The sequence below is a fragment of the Callospermophilus lateralis genome, chromosome 8 (assembly GCF_048772815.1).
Source record: "Callospermophilus lateralis isolate mCalLat2 chromosome 8, mCalLat2.hap1, whole genome shotgun sequence".
NCBI classification, from domain to species: Eukaryota; Metazoa; Chordata; class Mammalia; order Rodentia; family Sciuridae; genus Callospermophilus; species Callospermophilus lateralis.
This window is the reverse complement of record NC_135312.1, coordinates 65,789,539-65,813,239: the sequence shown is the minus strand read 5'-3', so window position 1 is coordinate 65,813,239 and position 23,701 is coordinate 65,789,539. Positions and strand designations below refer to the sequence as shown.

The 23,701-nt window shown below is 40.2% G+C and overlaps 1 pseudogene; it reads right to left on the bottom strand.

Annotated features, from left to right (window-relative positions):
- Positions 1-209: 209 nt before the first annotated feature.
- The window catches only part of LOC143405692 (small ubiquitin-related modifier 3 pseudogene), a 46,217-nt pseudogene continuing 22,725 nt past the window's right edge, over positions 210-23,701 (bottom strand).

The window sequence follows — 23,701 nt, the reverse complement described above, 5'->3', positions numbered from 1 at the left end:
AAATCAAGGAGTGGGATAGCTGGGTCAAATGGTGGTTCCATTCCCAATTTTCTGAGGACTCTTCATACTGCTTTCCATAGTGGTTGCACCAATTTGCAGTCCCCCAGCAGTGTATGAGTGTTTGGGCACTTGAAGTGCGTGAAGGATCATTTCGGTGACTATCCTTGGTTTTCTCGAACTCCTCTGTGATCAGCCTGGTCGCTCACCATTCAACAACAAATGCAAGGAGGATGGCAGGGTGTGGGGTAGTCCCTCTGGAGGCCATGCCTCCCATCTGCTGCTGAAACATGTCGATGGTATCCTCGACCTCCATCTCCAGCTGGGTTGAAGTGTCTGTTTCATTAATTGGTTGCCCATCAAACCTGAATCTAATCTGTCTCACTGACAAGCCCTGCCTCTCATAGTAGGCCTTCATCAGTTTGCTCAGTGGAGTGTGCCTCTTGATTTTGAACTACACCACTGAGACATCCTGCCCCGCCACCATCAGGTTGATGTGGTCATTCTTTGTCTTCACACCCTTCTTGGGCTTCTCCTTGGACGTGGCTGCGCAGCGCTTGCAGCAAGACACAATTGCAACTCAGGTTGATCAATTTTTAAATGTTTACAGCTTCTGTATTTACACTTCTTAATTGAGAAAATATTCTCACTCTTTGAAAGTAATTATTTTCACTTAGAAATTTATAAATATTTTAACCCAATGTTTTCAGAGTATTGCATTTTTGCCTATATTCAGTATACCTTACTTCAGCAAATATTTTTACTAAATAGAACATATGCATATACATGATATGCATGTATCATGCATATGTTCACACACATGCATGATACATATAGTGCATATGTTCACACACTCATAAAGAGACCACAACAGACAAGTACAAATAGAGGATTAACATCCTTGCTTATTTAATGGTAACACTAATGATAATACTTTGATTCAGTAAAAAAAAAAAAAATGCTAAATTGAATGGGACACTAGGTCACCAACAACAACACAGACAGTTCAAGTATCCCAAAGCATCCCAAAATATATGCTCACTCTATTTACAATGTGAAGTCTATGATTTCTGTTTGAGGATTTGCTTCTAAGTAAAGTAAAAAATTAAATACTGGATAAAAAGTATCTGAAATTGTAAACTTCCTATAATTTTACAGCGTTTGTCCGAATCTTTAACCCATTTCAATTTCTTACCTAATGTAGCAAATTATATTTAACAAGTTCAGTTTTCATACACATGACTATGTCATATACCATTATATAGGTTTTCCTGATATTTAAGTAAAATATGTAAATTAAAACACAAGCATAACTGGCATAAACAAAGTTTGAACACAAAGAATGACTTTTGATTATAATCATAAAATCAGAATAGCCTAAGCTCCCTCCCCATTAGATGGAAAACACAGAACAAGAACAGTAAGTCGTCCCTTTTAAAAAAATTTAAGGGAAATTACAAAATAATTAATGAACTTATTTTTTACAGAAGTAATGAAGCAAATTGTCCCCACTTTGGAATATCTACTGTGTCTTGTAATATACAAAACCTCTTGCCAGCCTCCTTAGTTCAAGATCAAAGATTTTGATTCTTTAGAATCAGATTCTGTAGCTTTGCTATATTCTGATGAGCCTCAGGCTCCCAATATTTTCTGACACTGAATATGTAAGGAGAGAAGAACCCTCAAATATGTGTGTCTTATTTTAAAATGTAAATCCTAACTCCTATTCTTGTATATATTTTTTAAAATTATAGAAATCACATAGACATGTCACTGTGCCTAGAAGAGAAAAAGGGAGAGTTCTCAACTGCAGCTTGCTGCTACTACAATAAGAACAAACCTGCATTTATTTCTTCTGCCTAAGTTTGCTCTGGGTCTTTTCATTCCCAATCATATAAAAAGTCTCCATGAGACCACACTCATAATAACAGAAGAATTCCAAGTAAATTATGTAGCTCCTCTACCTGCAAGAAGTGGAACAGAACACCAATTTCTTAATGGCAGACTGCAGACGGTAACTTCCTTCACAGAGTGCAACATGGAAGGGAGGGAGAGGAGCCCTACAGAGGAGTGCCTTGACAAACACCACCTGGAGCCACAGGATTAAGGACAATATCAACAGGGACAAGTTTAATAAAAACTGCATACTACAGGGAGACAGTTACATCAATGTTTATAGCAGCACAATTCACATTAGCTAAATTGTGGAGCCAACCTAGATGCCCTTCAATAGATTAGTGGATAAAAAAAAATGTGGCATATATACACAATAGAATATTACTAAGCAATAAAAGAGAATAAAATCCATTTGCAGGTAAATGGATGGAGTTAGAGAAGATAATGCTAAGTGAAGTTAGCCAATCCCAAAAAACAAATGCGGAGTGTTTTCTCTGATATAAGGAGGTTGATTCATAGTGGCATAGGGACGGGGAGCACAGAAAGAATAGAGGAACTCTAGATAAGGCAGAGGGGTTGGAGGGAATGGGAGGTTGTATGGGTTTAGAAATGATTGTGGAATGTGATAGACATCATTATCCAAAGTACATGTATGAAGACCCGAGTTGGTGTGAATATACTATGTATACAACCAGAGATATGAAAAATTGTGCTCTATATGTGTGACAAGAATTGTAATGCATTCCGCTGTCATATATAAATTTTTAAAAATTAATAAAAAATAAACAAACAAACCAAAAAAAAAAAAGGAAAAGAAAAGAAATTAGAATGGCATTTTGTCTCTGTGGTCTTCCTCCAAAAAACCTATGATCCTAATCTAGTCTTCTTATGTAAAATAGTTTAGAAAAGTTTCAATTTTCAAAGAGAATGAAGTTAGCTTAATAATCATAATCTCATCAAGTGTGTATGAGCATCCAACCAACAGTTTGTACGTTAGGAGATACTGAGAGTATGAGTGAGGGAATCCTCTCTGAATTGCCAAGCTATTTCTTCAGGATTGAAGCCAATTATTCAGACTGCTTCTAAACATTGTTTGTGGCAGGAGAACTTCTCATGGGGACATATTCAATTAAAAATTTTTTATTAAGAATGTAATTTTGTGAATGAGTGAGTGTGTGAGAGAGAATGTGTGTGCATATGTGTGTGTTTGTGTTTTAAATGTTTATCTTCTAAAAGCTTAAGGATGGGAAGATCCCTGCATATAGAAAACAAGGAGAGACAAATCTTTTGCAGTCTCCATTTCTATTGATATTCTTGTCAAGGTCATGTTATAAGAGCCTCAAGCTTTTTTCAGATCCATTACAAAGCACTTAGGGATTGGCTATCAAGTTAGTTTTTCCCTGAGGAAGAAGGGTGAAAATGAGCAGGGCTCTGCCGGGTGGTGGTGGTGACAGTGATAACACCATAATGATAGCAGACAGCAACATCAAACCAGTGATAATACAATTTAGTGAAGAACCTCTTTGTCCCAATAATCGTAATGGATACTTTACACTTAGCACCTCATTTAACAAACTTGTTAGGAGAATATTATTCTTCCCATCTTATTCTTCTCATCTGAGAAAATTTAACAGCATGGAAAAATTCTAAAACTATATTAATAATAAGAGTTTTAAATATCTGATCCTTCTCCACAATATGTACTGCCTCTGAAGAATATCAGTTTGTTTCTAGCATATGGGTGACCCATGGACAAAAAAATTACTAGCACACATGCATTAATATGCATTGATCTCACTTAGTCAATGGAGCAAAATTGGAGGAAATACATTTAGTTTATCTGGACCAGATGGCACAGATGCTACAATATAACTAAAAATACGTATTAACCCATTCTCATTCTCAAAAATTCTTTACTAGAAGTCTTGACAGAAAAATGAACTGAAATCTCTGTTTGCACCTCTGTAACAAAATACCACAGAGTAATTTATTTTATTTTTTAATATTTATTTTTTAGTTTTCTAAAAACAATAGAAAGTTACTTCTCACAGTTATGGAGGCTCTTCTCATGCCATCTTTTGCAAAAGTCATATAAGAATATTGGATGATCAGGTTTTTTTCCTTTTTTCCCCAATTCTGATAGCATCATTAAAATCACTTTGGGTTTAGGGAGTACATTTCCACTTTAGATTTCACAGTTATTAAGGATTATATGTGGCTAGAACTAATTAGATCTCAGATAGTAGTTATTTTAGCAAGATCAACAAGCTTCTTTATCTATTGCAGAATTCAGAAAGAAGAGGTTACTAGAATCAGTGACTGAGTATAGTCTACGGATGGAAAGAATGAAATTAAATGAGGATCAGACTGAGAAAAAGAACCACTAACTGGAAAGAAGCTTGAAAAATAATAACAAAATATAGGGTGACAGGGTTATGGGTTACAGATTGTATCCTACTCCATAATTGTGAGTGAGAAATATCCTAGCCTATATTTCTCAATGTTTTGTTTATTTTGTTAAGTATGTTACACACTTTGAAATCAGAATTCTGTCAATTCTTAAAAAAAAAAAATATGTAAATGATTTAAGGAGAAGCTCCTCAAACAGTAGGCAGACATCAAGATATTCCTTCATACTTTGCTGTATCATTGGACAGAATATGTTGAAGTCTTTGTGATTTTAAGGAAGTCATAAAGAGGCTCTGAAATTTAAACTGTGTCTTTGTTATCATGACAGATTGGTATTCAATTATAGCATATTACACTCAATAGCAGGATGTTCATACGTTTGCACCTCTGTAACAAAATACCACAGAGTGAGTAATTTAAAAACAATAGAAAGTTACTTCTCACACTTCTGGAGGCTCAGAGGGCCAGGATCAAGATGCTGGTGGGTTAAGTTATCTGGCAGGAGCTGTGCTCTGCTTCTCAAATGGCCTTGAACACCACATCCTCTGGAGGAACCCTGTCCTAACACAGCAAGGCAGAAGGGCAGAAGAGATCAAATGCCCTCTGTCAAGCCCTTTTATAATGACTTTTCATGTGGATCCCTCATAACCTAAACCCCTCCTGAAGACTCCACCTCCTGACACACCTGGATTGGAAAATAAATTTCCAATGCATGGAATTTGGCGGAACACACTTAGACCACAGAATTCTGTCTCTGGCCCCCCAAATGTATGTCCTGCTCACAAATAAAAATATGCATTCCATTTCAAAATTCATTCCATCAAAAAATCACCTCAAAATTCTTAACTGTTCCCAACATCAATTCAAAAGTCTAAAATTTAGAGTCTCATCTGAATTAGCTATGGGTAAGACTCAAATGTGTGTTTCCTCCTGAAGCTAATTGCTCTCCCACTGTGAGTCTGAAAAATCAAACTAGTATGTACTTCCAAACTCCAATGATGGAACAGGCATATTATAGACATCACTATTCCAAAAGGCAAAAATTGACAAGAAGAGAGAGGTTACAGCTCCTAAGGAATTCCAAAGCCTAACAGGGCAAGCAATATGAAATCTTAAGCTTGAGAATATGTCATGCTTTCCAGATACACTGGGGTGAGGGTTGAGTCCCCAAGGCTCCAGGAGATTCTGCCTCCATGGCTATGCTAGGCACAGCCCAGACTGTACTCTCATTGGCTGGAATCAGGGGCCCAGGCTGGCATTGCACACTTGTGGATCTACAGTTATGTGGCCTCAAGGGCACTCCTGCCCCCATGACTTTACTATGCATTGCCCTTGGGTGGGCTCTGGACACCCTTTGAAATCCAGGTGAAGGTAGCCATGCAAGAACACAGCTCATTTACTCCCAAACCCTCAGAGTTAGTGAGAAGTGGACACTGCCAAGATTTATGATTCCCAACCTCAACAGCAATGTCCCCAGCCACAACTGGGGCCCATCTGGGTCATAGTAGGGCAGCTGAAGATGCTACACAGAAGTGGGTGGGTAAGGAAGAGGCCCTGAGCAGCAATCCCCTAATTCCCATAGGTGACCTAGGTCAAGGCAGGGCACTCTGGGCTTGAGTTGGGTGTGGCAGCCTCAAAGTTATCCAAAATGCATCTGGGGTTATTCTCCCACTATCTGATGAGACATACCTGGCTTCTTTCTATGTACACTCATCTCCTTGTCAAAGAGAAGAAGATTTTTTTTCACTGTGAAAAATGGACTTGCCTATGACCTCTTCTTTCTCTAACCATCCCATAAATCTAGAAGGAATGTCTTCTTTCTTTTTTGAAGATTAGAAGTTTTCTTTCCTAAACATAATTTTTTTGGTAGAACTTCATAGTTACATATAGTAGTTGGGTTCATCCCGACAAAATCATATATGCATGGAATTCAATTTCAGTTTATAATTCCCTCCTTTTCCCTCCCGACCTCCCTCCCCTTGCTAGTGTTCCTGCCTCCATGTCTAAGACTTCCTTTTGCTCATCTATTTATTTTTGATTCGTTGTTTTTATTTATATATAAATGTGAAGTTCCCTGTGGTATAGTTATATATATGATTTTTAATAATTCATCCCTATTGCCTCTCCTTTCTAATCCCTTAACACTGCCTGTTGATCTTCTATACTACTTATCTTCCCTATAGTTTTATGACATCCTATCTTTTCTCCTCCTTTCCTTTATTTTACTGTAGCTTCCACATATTAGAAAAAAACATTTGACCTTTGAGTTTCTAAGACTGGTTTATTTCACTTAAATGGATGTTCTCTCTTTCCATCCATTTACCAGTAAATGTCATAATTTCATTCTTTTTTATAGCTGAGTAAAACTCCATTGTGCATATATAACACAATTTCTTAATCCATTCATCTATTGAAAAGCACCTTAGTTGATTGCATAATTTAGTTATTGTGAATTGTGTTGCCATAAACATTAAGATGGAAAATACCAAGGAGTGGGATAGCTGGGTCATATGGTGGTTCCCTCTCTAGATGTTTGAGGAATCTCCATACTGCTTTCCAGAGTGATTATACTAATCTGCAGTCCCACCAACAATGCATAAATGTACCTTTTTCCCCACATCCTCACCAACATTTGTTATTATTTTTATTCTTGATTGTTGCCATTCTGAATAGAGTAAAATGAAATTCTAGGATAGTTTTGGGTTACATTTCCCTGATTGCTAGAAATGTTGAACATTTTTCATATATTGTTGTCCATTTGTGATTCTTCTTTTAAGAAGTTTCTGTTTAGTTCTTTTGCCCATTTATTGATTGAGTTACTTAGTTTTTTGATGGTAAATTTTTTCAGTTCTTTATTTATTCTGTATAAAAATCCCCTATCAGAGGAGTAGCTGACAAAGATTTTCTTTCATTCTGTGGGCTCTCTATTCATGTTCTTCATCATTTCCTTTCCTGCATACAGCTTTTTAATTTGATGCTGTCCCACTTACTGATTCTTGGGTTTATTTCTTGCCTCTGGGGGGTCTTGTTAAGGTAGTTGGTGCCAGCATCAATATGATGGAGTGTTGATGTTTCTTCTAGCAGTTAGGTTTATGGTCTAAATCCTAAGTCTTTGATCCATTTTGATTTGATTTTGTTCAGGGTGAGAGATAGGGATCTAGTTTCATTTTTCTGCAAATAGCTATCCAGTTTTCCCAGTTTTTTTTTTCATTTGTTAAAAAGGCTATGTTTTCTCAAAAATATTTTTGGCACCTTTGTCAAGTATCAAATGGCTGTAAGTATGTGGGTTTGTCTCTGTGTCTAGTTTTCTCTTGCATTGGTCTTCATGTGTGTTTGATGCCAATACCATGCTGTTTGTTTTACTACAGCTCTGTAGTTACAATTTCAGATCAGGTATTGTGATGCCCCCTGCATTGCTTTTCTCGCTCAGTATTGCAAAGGCTATTCTGAGACTCTTATTTTTCAAAATGAATATAATGTTGTTTTTTCTAATTCTGTGAAAAATGTCATTGGTATTTTGTTGCATATTACATTGAAATCTGTATATTACTTTTAGTAGTATGGCCATTTTGACAAAATTAATTCTGCCTATCCAAGAACTTGGGAGGTCTTTCCATCTTCTAAGGTCTTTTTCAATTTCTTTCTTCAGTGTTCTATAATTTTCATTGTAGAGCTCTTTTACCTCCTTGGTTAGATTAATTCTCAAATGTTTTGTTTTGAGACTTTTTAATTTTTTATTGTGAATGAAATGGTTTCCCTAGTTTCTTCTTTGGCCTATTCATTGTTGGAGTATAGGAAAGCTATTGATTTATGGGTGTTGATCTTGTATTCTGCTACTTTGCTCAACTCATTTATAAGCTCTAGTTGTCTTCTGGTGCATTTTGTTGGTGTTTGTTTTTGATCTTCTAGATATAGGATCATATCATTAGCAAACAGAGATACTTTGATGACTTCTTTTCCTATTTGTAGCCCTTTGATTTCCTTCTCTTGCTTGATTATCTGGCTAATGTTTCAAAGGTTATTTTGAATAGGAGTAGTGAGAGTGAACAGCCTAGTCTTGTTCCTGATTTTAGAAGAAATGCTTTTAGTTTTTCTCCATTTAGTATTGATATTGGCTTTGGGTTTGTCATAAATGGCCTTTATGATGTTAAGTGCCTTTGATGCCTAGCTTCTCCAAGATTTTTAACATGAATGGGTGCTAGATTTTATCAAAAGCCTTTTTTGCATCTGTGGGGGATGATCCTGTGATTGTTGTCCTTAAGTCTGCTTAATTGGTGAAGTATATTTATTGATTTGCATATGTTGAATCAGCCTTGCATCCCTAGAATAAAACCCACTTGACCATTTTTTAATGTGGTGTGATAATATTTTATTAAAGACTTTTGCATCCAAGTTCATGAGGGATATTGGTCTGTAGTTTTCTTTGTTTGATGCATCTTTGTCTGGTTTTGGCATCAGGGTTATACTGGCTTTATAGAATATGTGAAAGTATTCCTTCTTTCAATTTCTTGGAATAATTTGAGGAATACTGGTTTATTTCTTCTATAAAGTTCTAGTATAACCCAGGTGAGAATCCATCCAGTTCAGCTTTTAGATAAATGTCTGATGTCTACTTTGCCATCTGTAACACTAATTGCCACCTATATAGACATGGTGGGGTCAGCATTTAATAGTAGTATCAACAATAAAAGACCATGAGTTAAATCAGGCATTCAACAAGAAGTGTCTACTATGTTTTCCACTGTATTAATAATCACAACATTTTGAGTGGGGTAGGAATTACATAATCTACAAAATTTCTATTATTTAGTGGGATTACAGTTTCTTAACTATGAGAAAATAGGGTAGGAAGCCAGAGAAAGTTTGAAGTATTTGAAAAAGTGATCAGAAGAGAGGGAGAAGATAGCAAGCAGGTATCAGCTGTAAAGAAAAAGGAATAATAAGTGAACTGAAAATGATGAAAAGAGAGGAGAGGAGGGAACAGGAATTTGGGCTATTACTGGGGAAAGAGAGTAAAGAGGGGGATACTGGAGGGTCCAGAACCTAGGTATGAACAAACCAGAAAATGTAAGATCAAAACAAATTGAGCCCCATGTAATTGTACCCTACATAAGTCTAATCTAGGCTAAATAATGAACATAGAGCAATTAATGTATAAGTTAGGTTATATGAATGTATACATGTATATGTATATATTCAAACACATCTGCATAGTGAGCACATACACAACCACGCAGCATACTTACATGCACAAGAAACCATGCATAATGGGAAAAAAGTGAAGAATAATACAATATGATGAAATGATATTTGAAAAAATATCACAGCAGAAACAAGCCCTCTGTCTCTCATGATCAAATCTGGTTGGAAGGGATGGATTTCAGTCTTCAAATTTATTTTTGGCTCTGTATTTTTAGCCACTATCCTTGTATTCCTCACCTACCTGCCAGCCCAGGTGCAGTAGCTCTCAGCTTCCAATCTTCCAGCACTCGATGGGATAGACTGGGGAATGCTGATGAATTGGGTAATCCTGTAGCAGGGCTGATGTAGAGTTCTAGATTGGAGTTTCTACTTGTTGGGGTGTGTACTTCAGTGAGTTTGGAGCTCTGCTGGTGGATATTTGAGATTCGGTTCCCTCTTCTTATTGGTGTGGAGCCTCCTCTCTCTGCTGGGCTTCTGGATTTCTGGGACTTCGTGAAAAAATCCATTTTTAGGACATAGGGACTAACCCTCCACGGATTTTACCTGCTACGGATGTGACTTACTGAGTACCCATCTAGAATGCAGATGCGCGTGGGTGGCGGTGGTGTCTTTGCAATAACTCCATGGAATGCCAACCGTTATGGGAGTTTTCTCCCTTGGAATCCACAGGCTGAATGGTCCAGGTTAAATGATCTTTGTGCCTGTTTCAGTCTCTCTTTTCATCAGCGACTGGTAACTTCCTTCATAAATCCCAATCCCCTGCCTCTGTTCACAGCTGCAAGAAGCTTCGCAGGGACAGCTTTCAGTGCCTGAGAATATTTTCCTCACCTGCCAGTGTGCTCCGCCCTCCAGAAGGCTTTCTGCTCCAGGATCGCCATCCCCAAGGACCACTTTTACCCCCCCCCACCCCCCCCACCCCCCGCAGACAGTTTTGGATTTGTTTTCACTGAGACTCTTTCCCTACCAAGGCTGTGCCCATTAATATCAGTCTTCCTCTGTAAATCACAGGTTTCCCCAAGTCAATTTTTCTTTATTTTTTAATTTCTTTATTCCCAGCCCCTGTCTTGCTGTGCTAGCAGCCAGAGCAGGCACGCCTCTAAGGTATTATTTTTTATGCTCAAGTTACCAACTTTCTGTAGCTCTATGAATTTCTTTAGCAGTTCAGTGTTATGTTTCAGTGAGGTGCCTTTGTTACTCACCTCGCTGAGGAGCAGTTTTCCGGCTGAGGAAAACTATGCTTCCTTCCTCTGTTCTGCCATCTTGTCTTATTAAATTTTGGGGTTTTTTATTATGTTATCAGGTTGAGGGTTTTCCAAATCTTTACATTTTGCTTCCCCCTTAATTATGAATTCCAACTTTAAATTATTTCTCTTTTCTTGCATTTTACTATAGCAGTTAAGAGAAATTGTACGGCATCCTCAATGCTTTGCTCAGATATTTCTTCTCTCAAATATCCTATTCATCAGTCTTTTTTTTTTTTGTACTGATGATTGAACCCAGGGGTGCTTAACCCACTGAGCCACATCCCCAGCTATATAAATATATATATATAAAGAGACAGGGTCTCACTGAGTTGCTGAGTACCTCACTAAATTGCTGAGACTGGCTTTGAACTTCCCAGCCTCATCCTCCCAAGCCACTGGGATTACAGGGCTGTGCTGGGTTTATAAATCTTAAATTATGCTTTCCACAAAGTCTTGGGTAAGAGACATAATTCATCCAAGTTATTTGCCACTTTGTAACACAGATGGCCTTTCCTCCAGTTTCCTATAAGAAAATGGTCATTTATGTCCATCTTTTGTGCTCCCCACCCCCTCTCTCTATGTCCTTGCAGTACAGGAAATCCAATGCAAGCCTCTGGCGTGCTGGGTAAGTGCTCTACCACTGAGCTACATTCCCAGCATTTTTACTTTTATTATTTTCTAATTTTGAGGCAAGTTCTCACTAAGTTGACCAGGAAGGCCTGGAACTTGTGATCATCCTGCCTCAGCCTCCTGAATAGCTGGGATTACAGCTGTCTACCACAGGCCTGGCCTTTCTACCAGCATCTGGTTATGACCACTTAGATGATCACTAAAAATACTGAGGCTTTCCATACAGCTCTTCTCTTATGAACCCTCAACAGAATCATGCTTAATGCTCTATGTTCATGATGATGTAGGATTTTCTTCTAGCACCCACTTCAAAACTTCCAGCCTCTACCTTTAACCTAATCCCAAAGCTGCTTCCACACACATAATATTTGTTAGACAAATACCTCAGGTCTCTGTATCAATTCTGTTTTAATCCATTTTTGCTACTATAACAAAATATTATAGACTGTACAATTAATAAGCAATGCAGAATTACTTCTTATATTTCTGGGGCTAGGAATTCCAAGATCAAGGCAGTGACATTTCAGTTTTCTGGTAGTGACTGCTTTCTGCTTTCAAGATGGTATCTTGGATGCTATATCCTCAGATAGAAAGAGGTAGAAGGGTAAAAAGTACCAAACCCTCCCTGTCATTTTATAATGTCATGTGTGACCTAAACACCTCCCCAAAAGCTTTACCTCCAACCATAATGACACTGTATACATTCAGATCAGAGAAAGTAGCATTATGATCACCATCCTAAGATCTGGTTGATGATGTGGTCCAAGAAGAACCTTCCTTCAGTTTTGGGATGTCTCTGTGTGTGTGTGTGTGTGTGTGTAGAAGTAAATCTGAAAGTACCAATTATATGAATCTTATTCTTGATAATAAACATAATATTTATTAAAGCATTTCTTTCATTAAGGCTTTTCTAGAAGTAACAATATTTTTTAAATTTATGAAATAAAAACTGATAAAATAGGATGAATACCCCACTCTCAACCCAAGTACCTTTTGAGAGAAAATTGGGATTTTCATGTTCTATCTTTATATTAATTTTCTAAAAATAAATATAATAAAAAAGGAAAATGCTAACATTGGTTAAACATCAGCTAGGTGCTAAAGAATTCTCATTATTATTTTATTTAATGCTCTGAATGGCCATGAGAGTTATATATCACTCCAGCCATTTTAAAAACACAAAACCAGAGCTGGGCATGATGGCACACACCTGTAATCCCAGCAGCTCTGGAGGTTAAGGCAGGAGGATCCTGAGTTCAAATCCAGCCTCAGCAAAGCAAGATCCTGTTTCTAAATATAATACAAAATAGGGCTGTGAATGTGGCTCAGTGGTCGAGTGACCCTGAGTTCAACCCCTGGTGCCCCTTCCCCTAAAAAAGGGAAAACTTAAAAATTTAGACAATAAGTGTCGTTTTCTGAGCCACACCACTAGTGAGTGGCAGAGCCACAAACCTGAGTCAATCTTTGAGCATCCCATAATGTTCAGATGCTTTTGGAAGTTGTTTATTCCAGAAGCATGGGTACTTCTGTGGCCAGAGGACAGAAGCACAGAGAGGACCTGGCCATACAGGTCAAAGAAGAGAGCCAGATAGATTGTCAAAAGCTTGGTTTCAATTAAAACAAGCTAAAGCAAAGTCTTGCTCATTTTAAGCACATCATGTCTTCATCATCCATGTTTCTTCAGAACAGAATATTGTATTTCACTCAGGCATGGACTTGAAATTTGAATGGTCATCAAAACCAGAAACTCAAGAATAGTGATTTGGAAGAAGTGCTATCAAAATCTCAGAATCTCCAGAACAGAGCAATGTAAAGGCCACCCAAGAACAGCCTCACCAAAGAGGATGCAGAAGCTAGAGCCACATTTGTTTGTATTCATTTGTTCTTGGAAAAGAACATGATAAAGAATATTAATAGGGCTGGGGTTGTGGCTCCATGTTAGAGCACTTGCCTCACATGTGTGAGGCACGGGGTTCAATTCTCAGCACCAGATTTAAATAAATGAATAAAATAAAGTTCCATTAATAATTTTAAATTTTTTTAAATTAATTTTTATTGTAGGTTGTTCAAAACATTACATAGTTCTTGATATATCATATTTCACACTTTGATTCAAGTGGGATATGCGCTCCCATTTTTACCCCATATACAGATTGCAGAATCACTTCAGTTGCACAACCATTGATTTACATATTGCCATTCTGGTGTCTGTTGTATTCTGCTGCCTTTCCTATCCTCTACTATCCCCCCTCCCCCCTCCCCTCCCCTCTTCTCTCTCAACCCCCTCTACTGTAATTCATTTCTCCCCCTTATATTTTTCCTCCTTTCCCCTCACTTCCTCTTGTATGTAATTTTGTATACCCCTGAGGGTCTCCTTCCATTTACATGCAATTTCCCTTCTCTCTCCCTTTCCCTCCCACCTCTCATGCCTGTTTAATGTTAATCTTCTTCTCATGCTCTTTGTCCCTACTCTGTTCTTAGCTACTCTCCTTATATCAAAGAAGACATTTGGCATTTGTTTTTAAGGGATTGGCTAGCTTCACTTAGCATAATCTGCTCTAATGCCATCCATTTCCCTCCAAATTCTATGATTTTGTCATTTCTTAATGCAGAGTAATACTCCATTGTGTATAAATGCCACATTTTTTTTATCCATTCGTCTATTGAAGGGCATCTAGGTTGGTTCCACAGTCTTGCTATTGTGAATTGTGCTGCTATGAACATGGATGTAGCAGTGTCCCTATAGTGTGCTCTTTTTAGGTCTTTAGGGAATAGACCGAGTAGGGGAATAGCTGGATCAAATGGTGGTTCCATTCCGAGCTTTCCAAGAAATCTCCATACTGCTTTCCAAATTGGCCGCACCAATTTGCAGTCCCACCAGCAATGTACAAGAGTACCCTTTTCCCCACATCCTCGCCAGCACTTGTTGCTGTTTGACTTCCTAATGGCTGCCAATCTTACTGGAGTGAGATGGTATCTTAGGGTGGTTTTGATTTGCATTTCTCTGACTGCTAGAGATGGTGAGCATTTTTTCATATACTTGTTGATTGATTGTATGTCCTCCTCTGAGAAATTTCTGTTCAGGTCCTTGGCCCATTTGTTGATTGGGTTATTCGTTATCTCATTGTCTAATTTTTTTAGTTCTTTGTATATTCTGGATATTAGGGCTCTGTCTGAAGTGTGAGGAGTAAAGATTTGTTCCCAGGACGTAGGCTCCCTATTTACCTCTCTTATTGTTTCTTTTGCTGAGAAAAAACTTTTTAGTTTGAGTAAGTCCCATTTGTTGATTCTAGTTATTAACTGTTGTGCTATGGGTGTCCTATTGAGGAATTTGGAGCCCGACCCCACAGTATGTAGATCATAGCCAACTTTTTCTTCTATCAGACGCCATGTCTCTGATTTGATATCAAGTTCCTTGATCCACTTTGAGTTAACTTTTGTGCATGGCAAGAGAAAGGGATTCAGTTTCATTTTGTTGCAAATGGATTTCCAGTTTTCCCAACACCATTTGTTGAAGATGCTATCCTTCTTCCATTGCATGCTTTTAGCCCCTTTATTGAATATAAGATAGTTGTAGTTTTGTAGATTGGTTTCTGTGTCCTCTATTCTGTACCATTGGTCCACCCGCCTGTTTTGGTACCAGTACCATGCTGTTTTTGTTACTATTGCTCTGTAGTATAGTTTGAAGTCTGGTATAGCTATACCGCCTGATTCACACTTCCTGCTTAGCATTGTTTTTGCTATTCTGGGTCTTTTATTTTTCCATATGAATTTCATGATTGCTTTCTCTATTTCTACAAGAAATGCCGTTGGGATTTTGATTGGCATTGCATTAAACCTATAGAGAACTTTTGGTAATATCGCCATTTTGATGATGTTACTTCTACCTATCCATGAACAGGGTATATTTTTCCATCTTCTAAGATCTTCTTCTATTTCTCTCTTTAGGGTTCTGTAGTTTTCATTGTATAAGTCTTTCACCTCTTTTGTTAGGTTGATTCCCAAGTATTTTATTTTTTTGAGGATATTGTGAATGGGGTGGTTGTCCTCATTTCCATTTCAGAGGATTTGTCGCTGATATACAGGAATGCCTTTGATTTATGCGTGTTGATTTTATAGCCTGCCACTTTGCTGAATTCATTTATTAGCTCTAATAGTTTCTTTGTAGACCCTTTTGGGTCTGCTAGGTATAGAATCATGTCATCTGCAAATAGTGATAATTTGAGTTCTTCTTTTCCTATTTTTATGCCTTTAATTTCTTTCGTCTGTCTAATTGCTCTGGCCAGTGATTCGAGAACTATGTTGAACAGAAGTGGTGAGAGAGGGCATCCCTGTCTTGTTCCAGATTTTAGAGGGAATGTCTTCAGTTTTTCTCCATTCAGAATGATGCTAGCCTGAGGCTTAGCATAGATTGCTTTTACAATATTGAGGTATGTTCCTGTTATCCCTATTTTTTCTAGAGTTTTGAACATAAAGGGATGCTGTACTTTGTCGAATGCTTTTTCCGCATCTATCGAGATGATCATATGGTTCTTATTTTTAAGCCTATCGATGTGGTGAATAACATTTATTGATTTCCGTATATTGAACCAGCCTTGCATCCCAGGGATAAATCCTACCTGATCATGGTGCACAATTTTTTTGATATGTTTTTGTATCCGGTTCGCCAGAAGTTTATTGAGGATTTTTGCATCTAGGTTCATTAGAGATATTGGTCTGCAGTTTTCTTTCTTTGAAGTGTCTTTGTCTGGTTTAGGAATCAGGGTGATGTTAGCCTCATAGAATGAATTTGGAAGTTCTCCCTCTTTTTCTATTTCCTGAAATAGCTTGAAAAGTATTGGTATTAGTTCCTCTTTAAAGGTTTTGTAAAACTCTGCTGTATACCCATCCGGTCCTGGGCTTTTCTTAGTTGGTAGTCTTTTGATGGTATCTTCTATTTCCTCAATTGATATTGGTCTGTTTAGGTTGTCAATATCCTCCTGACTCAATCTGGGCAAATCATATGACTTAAGAAATTTATCGATGCCTTCACTATCTTCTATTTTATTGGAGTATAAGAATTCAAAATAGTTTCTGATAATCTTCTGTATTTCTGAAGTGTCTGTTGTGATATTGCCTTTTTCATCCCGTATGCTGGTAATTTGAGTTCTCTCTCTTCTTCTCTTCGTTAGCGTGGCTAAGGGTCTGTCGATTTTATTTATTTTTTCAAAGAACCAACTTTTAGTTTTGTCAATTTTTTCAATTGTTTCTTTCGTTTCGATTTCATTAATTTCAGCTCTGATTTTAATTATTTCTTGTCTTCTACTTCTTTTGCTGTTGTTTTGCTCTTCTTTTTCTAGGATTTTGAGTTGAAGTATTAGATCATTTATTTGTTGGTTTTTTCTTTTTTTAAGGAATGAACTCCAAGCAATAAATTTTCCTCTTAGAATTGCTTTCAATGTGTCCCATAGATTCCGATATGTTGTGTCTGTGTTTTCATTTATCTCTAAGAATTTTTTAATTTCCTCCTTGATGTCTTCTATAACCCATTGATCATTCAGTAACCTATTGTTCATTCTCCAAGTGATGCATGATTTTTCCTTACTTCTTTTATCTTTAATTTTCAATTTCATTCCATTATGGTCAGATAAGATGCATGGTATTATCTCTACTCCTTTATATTGTCTAAGAGTTGCCCTGTGACATAATATATGATCTATTTTTGAGAAGGATCCATGTGCTGCTGAGAAAAATGTGTAACTGCTTGATGTTGGGTGGTATATTCTATATATGTCAATTAAGTCTAGGTTATTAATTGTGTTATTGAGCTCTATAGTTTCCTTATTCAACTTTTGTTTGGAAGATCTGTCCAGTGGTGAGAGAGGTGTGTTGAAGTCTCCCATGATTATTGTATGGTGGTCTATTAGACTCTTGAACTTGAGAAGAGTTTGTTTGATGAACATAGCTGCACCATTGTTTGGGGCATATATATTTATGATTGTTATGTCTTGTTGGTGTATGGTTCCCTTGAGAAGTATGTAGTGTCCCTCTTCATCCCTTTTGATTAACTTTGGCTTGAAATCTATTTTATTTGATATGAGTATGGACACTCCTGCTTGTTTCCGAAGTCCATATGAGTGATATGATTTTTCCCAACCTTTCACCTTCAGTCTATGTATATCTTTTCCTATCAAATGCGTCTCCTGAAGGCAGCATATTGTTGGGTCTTGTTTTGTGATCCATTCTACTAGCCTGTGTCTCTTAATTGGTGAGTTTAAGCCATTAACATTTAGGGTTATTATTGAGATATGGGTTGTTCTTCCAGCCATATTTGTTTATTTATGTTACTAAACATGGTTTGTTTTCCTTTTTGATTATTCCCCCCCCTTTACTGTACTACCTCCCGCTGTTGGCTTTCATTGATATTTTCCATTTCCTCTTCCTGTAATATTTTGCCAAGGATGTTTTGAAGAGATGGTTTTCTAGCTGCAAATTCTTTTAACTTTTGTTTATCATGGAAGGTTTTAATTTCATCTTCCATCCTGAAGCTTAATTTCGCGGGATACACAATTCTTGGTTGGAACCCATTTTCTTTCAGTGTTTGAAATATGTTATTCCAGGATCTTCTAGCTTTCAGAGTCTGTGTTGAAAGATCAGCTGTTATCCTGATTGGTTTACCCCTAAATGTAATCTGCTTCCTTTCTCTTGTAGCTTTTAAAATTCTCTCCTTATTCTGTATGTTGGGCATCTTCATTATAATGTGTCTAGGTGTGGATCTCTTATGATTTTGCACATTCGGCGTCCTGTAGGCTTCTAGGATTTGGGATTCTGTCTCATTCTTCAAGTCTGGGAAGTTTTCTCGTATTATTTCATTGAATAGATTGCCCATTCCTTTGGTTTGGACCTCCGTACCTTCCTGTATCCCAATGACTCTTAAGTTTGGTCTCTTTATGTTATCCCATATTTCTTGAATGTTCTGCTCATGGTTTCTTAACAGCTTTGCTGAGCTGTATATGTTCTTCTCCAGTTGAAATACTTTGTCTTCATTGTCTGATGTTCTATCTTCTAAGTGTTCTACTCTGCTAGTAGTATTCTCAATTGAGATTTTAAGTTGGTTTATTGTTTCCTGCATTTCCAGGATTTCTGTTTGTTTGTTTTTTATAACCTCTATCTCCCTGTATAATTGATCTTTTGCTTCTTGGATTTGTTTATGTAATTCATTGTCAAAGTGGTCGAAGTGGTCTTTCATTGTCTGATTTTGCTGTCTAATGTCTTCCTTGAGACTCCAGATCATCTGAAGCATGTATATCCTGAATTCTTTATCTGACATTCCATCTGCTGCAGATATTACCTCTTCTAAAGTTGAGTTGACCTGCATTGCTTGTGGTCCTTTCTTTCCTTGTCTTTTCATATTGATCGCGTTTCTTTCTGCTTGGTGAACCTGTTGTGTTATTGATTTTTCCCCCTATATATTTATATTGCTCTTGTATAGCTGCAAAGTCTCCCTCGCAGGCTTTGGCGGTGGTTCTGCCCCTCCTCCAATTGAGGCAATGTGCCTACCACGCCGGGAGGCCGCTGTGCCTGTACTTTCGTTGGGCCTGTTCTTTCGGTGGTCACAGGTCCGCCTACCTTGCAGGCGTGAGCAGCGGCTTTGCCCCTCCGCTGGCCACTAGGCCTGTTCTGTCTGTCGGTTTCAGGTCTGTCTACCTAAAAGGCACTGGTGGCTGCTCTGCCCCTCCCCCAACCGGGGCGATGTATCTGGCGGGCCACTGGGCCTGTTTTGTCAGTGGTCACGGTTCCGCCTACCTTGCACGTGCGTGGAGCAGCTGTGTCCCTCCGAGAGTTGCTGGGCCTGACCTGCCGGTGGGTGGCAAATGCACCTACCTTGCAGGCGCGGGGGTGACTCTGCCGCTCCGCGGGTCACTGGGCCTGATCTGCTGGTGAGTCGCAGGTCTGCCTAACTTGCAGGAGCCCGGCGGCTCTGCCCCTCCCCCAACCGGGGCGGGGCGATGTGTCTGGCCGGCCACTGGGCCTGTTCTTTGGTGGTCACGGTTCAGCCTACCTAGCAGGCACGTGGCGCAGCTGTGCCCCTCCGCAGGTTTTTGGGCCTGACCTGCCGGTGGGTCACAGGTCTGCCTACCTTGTAGGCTCGGCGGGTGACTCTGCCGCTCTGTGGATTGCTGTGCCTGTTCTGCTGGTGGGTCGCGGGTCCACCTACCTTGCAGGCGCCCGGCGGCTCTGCCCCTTCCCCAACCGGAGCGATGTGTCTGGCGGTCCACTGGGCCTGTTTTGTCGGTGGTCACGGTTCCGCCTACCTTGCACGCGCGTGGAGCAGCTGTGTCCCTCCGAGAGTTGCTGGGCCTAACCTGCCGGTGGGTGGCAAGTGCGCCTACCTTGCAGGCCCGGGGGTGGCTCTGCCGCTCCGCGGGTTGCTGGGCCTGATATGCTGATGAGACGCAGGTCTGCCTACCTTGCAGGCGCCTGGCGGCTCTGCCCCTCCCCCAACCGGGGCGGGGCGATGTGTCTGGCCGTCCTCTGAGCCTGTTCTGTTGGTGGTCAGGGTACTGCCTACCTAGCAGGCTCGTGGGGCAGCTGTGCCCCTCCGCAGTTTGTTGGGCCTGACCTGCTGGTGTGTGGCAAGTGTGCCTACCTTGCAGGCCCGGGGGTGGCTCTGCCGCTCCGCGGTTGCTGGGCCTGATCTGTTGGTGAGTCGCAGGTCTGCCTAACTTGCAGGCGCCCGGCGGCTCTGCCCCTCCCCCAACTGGGGTGGGGCGATGTGTCTGGCCGGCCTCTGGGCCTGTTCTGTCGGTGGTCAGGGTTCTGCCTACCTAGCTGGCTCGTGGGGCAGCTGTGCCCCTCCGCAGTTTGTTGGGCCTGACCTGCCGGTGTGTGGCAAGTGCGCCTACCTTGCAGGCCCGGGGGTGGCTCTGCCGCTCCGCGGTTGCTGGGCCTGATCTGTTGGTGAGTCGCAGGTCTGCCTAACTTGCAGGCGCCCGGCGGCTCTGCCCCTCCCCCAACTGGGGTGGGGCGATGTGTCTGGCCGGCCTCTGGGCCTGTTCTGTCGGTGGTCAGGGTTCTGCCTACCTAGCTGGCTCGTGGGGTAGCTGTGCCCCTCCGCAGTTTGTTGGGCCTGACCTGCCGGTGTGTGGCAAGTGCGCCTACCTTGCAGGCCCGGGGGTGGCTCTGCCGCTCCGCGGTTGCTGGGCCTGATCTGCTGGTGATTCACAGGTCTGCGTAACTTGCAGGCGCCCAGCGGCTCTGCCCCTCCCCCAACCGGAACGATGTGTCTGGCAGTTCACTGGGCCTGTTTTGTCGGTGGTCACAGTTCTGCCTACCTTGCACACGCGTGGAGCAGCTGTTTCATTAGTGCCTGGGCACACTCTCCTTGTTTGCCTCCCTCAGGCCCTAAGTTTGTAGAGCTTGGGCCTGAGAACCCCCAGCAAATTTGCTTACCTTCTGGTAGCCACGCCCCCGTATCTGATGCAAGAGACCTCAGTTGTCAGCACTGGTGGGAGCGGTAGCTGGGAGTCCCGCGCCGCGCGGTTCTCGCCGGCTCCTGCGCCAGCGCCGTCGCGGCTCCCACCGGCTTCCGCGCTGCTGCTGCGGCTCCCGCCGGTTCCGGCCGGCTCCCGTGCCGCTGCCCCGGCTGCCGCCGGCTCCCTCGCCGCAGCCACGGCTGCCGCCGACTTCCTCGCCGCAGCCGCGGCTCCCGCCGGCTCCCGTGCCGCCCTCGGTCTGGCTATTGGGCTCACAGGAGAGCTGGGAGGGGCCCTTAAGTTTTCCCCGCTGATCTATAGCTGAAAGAGCTGTGATCAGTCAAAAAACAGAGATGATGACGTCAGTTCTCCAAGATGGTGGCCGCTGGCTTCCTCTGTGGTCTGACCGATGTGGAGAACCGAATTGGATGGCTTCCTTCCCCGTCTCAAGCCCAGAATTCAGCTCTGAGTACAGTATTTGCACAGCTGGCGGGAGCCTGCAGAATCCGTAGCACTGTATCTTTGCATTGTTATCTTACCGTCGTTTCCCAGCGAGCGCCGCAGACTCTGGCCGCGGGGCGATTTGCTGCATACGCAGCGTGACCCTCCGTGCGGACAAATCTCTCGCGTTTGAGCTCCAGTAGCTGGTCCTTATGCAATGGAAATCCTTCCTCTAGGTTTCGGAGCACCCCAATTTTGCTGGAAATTCCTAACAAGCTAGCTTTTATCCATTCTACCTTGTCTTTTTCCTGCTCAGTGACGCAGTACACGGGGGTGCTGCACTCCTTTCCTTAAATTATTTTTAATTAAAAAAAGAATATTAATAGTATCTTAGTATGTAAATGTGTGCAATGACCACAGCAAAATCACCTTTCCACTGAATTTGCGGCTGTTTTAAAGCACAGGGAAGAAACTGGTATAAGAGGAAAAGTCTTGAGAATCTATTTCTGGTCATGTTCAGTACTCACTAAATAACTGGTTGGGCCTTCTATTAAAGAATAACTTTAGATAGAATAGTGAAATACCAAAAATTGATCAGGAGGCTAAGAATTTGTCATGTACAATATTCACTTTTTAAAACTCATTCCCTAAATTGCAAATGTTGAAATAAAAATTTCACTTTTCTGTTCTCTGTTTGTATTATATGTGAATTTCACTTTAAATTTTAATATGAATCACTGTAATGTGAAAACTCCTAATTTAACTACAGGGTACATAGAAGTCCTCAATACGAAAGAAACAAGAGGACCTTGGGTTTCTTCTCTCTCCTCCTGTGGCCATATTGTGTGTGATCCAGAAAGAATTCAAGCGGCTTGGTTGTACAACCCACAGCAGTGGTAGCATTGTCTAGTTTTTATTATAAAAGTTGCATATGTTCATGATTTTAAATATTTAAATATTATCAAGTTATATTTTTTAAAAGCCCTCCCTCTGCCCATTCAAAACTTCCTCTTGCCACTCACCATAGTTTTTTTTGTATGTGTATCTTGCCAGTTGTGCATACAAGTACACATAGCTTTTTTTTTTTTTCTTTACATAAATCAGATTATACCCTAAATACCCTTTACAACTCTCTTCAAAAGAAAAGCTATACAACCAGGTTTGTTTTAACACTTGTCAAATTTTAAAGTTAAAAGATTCTATAAAGTTAAAAAAATTTTTCAAAGAAAAATTCATTCCATTAGTTCACCAACATATAAAAGAAAACATCTGGAGTCCCACCTTTATAGCCCCAAACAGGAACTAAGATAACAACATGGTTTAAAATTATGTAGAGAATCTTTGATTGACATGGATGCAAAAGCAGCACATAGTCAGCAGAAACTATAGTTCAAATTTCAGATTTTGATCTTTTCCCTTGTTCGTGATTTGTGATATGATATTCTCTTGGGATGATGGGCAGCACTAGTGAGACACGGTTCATTCTGTGGTCACAGTCACAATAGAAAACAGCCAATACCTTACACTGTTCTGTGTTGCTAAGATATGACATTCAGTAGGTTAGGTGTATTAAATGCATTGCCAAATTATGATACTTCAACTTACAGTGGATTTATTGGGATATAACACCATCAAAAGTTAAGGAGCCCCTTTATATTCAGAGCTAAGTCATATCTCCTGGAAATTAAAATCTCTTTTAGTAATGCAGTTCAGGATCAACCCCTCTTGCTCCTCTTCTCTTATAATATTGCTAACCCATGTTCCTCCACCTTTTATTTGAGCTAGCTTTCTGAACATAGGTTGTGACCTTAAAATCAACACAAAAAATTTAATTTTGTTTGTTTTTCCCATTCTGTAATGTGAGTCAAATTCTAGCCTGCAATCAATCTTTGAAATTCTGATACTGCCATCAAATTCTACACACTTTCCCCTAAGCCTCAGGTCATCCACAGTCATAGCACACTGTGCATATTCTAACCTGGTACATTTTAATCATACTATTAAGACTGGGTTCCTTGGAGCACCAGAAACAAAATGCAGACATAAAAACAAATCCATTGAATTGTGATTATAAAGTAATATATTCAGTTTTGGCAATGTAATTAGAATACCTGTACAAAATCTCAAGACTGGTACTTTTGGATTCAATTTAAGAAGTAAAATCAGATCATTGGTTTTGAGCTTGTAGCCATCAAGACTGTGGCACTGCACAATCAATGGGTAAGTGGGGATGGGGAAGCATAGCTAATGCAGGATTTAAGAGAAGACCTTATAAGAGTGTCTCAATTAAAAAGATGAAAGCGGAAAGGTGAAGTAAGACAGGAATCAGAGATGAAGACTGAGCAGGATGATCAAAGAATGAACCAGAGAGAATATGTGAGCCGTCTCGAATTCCCGTGATATAAACAACCAGGGAACCTAATCCAT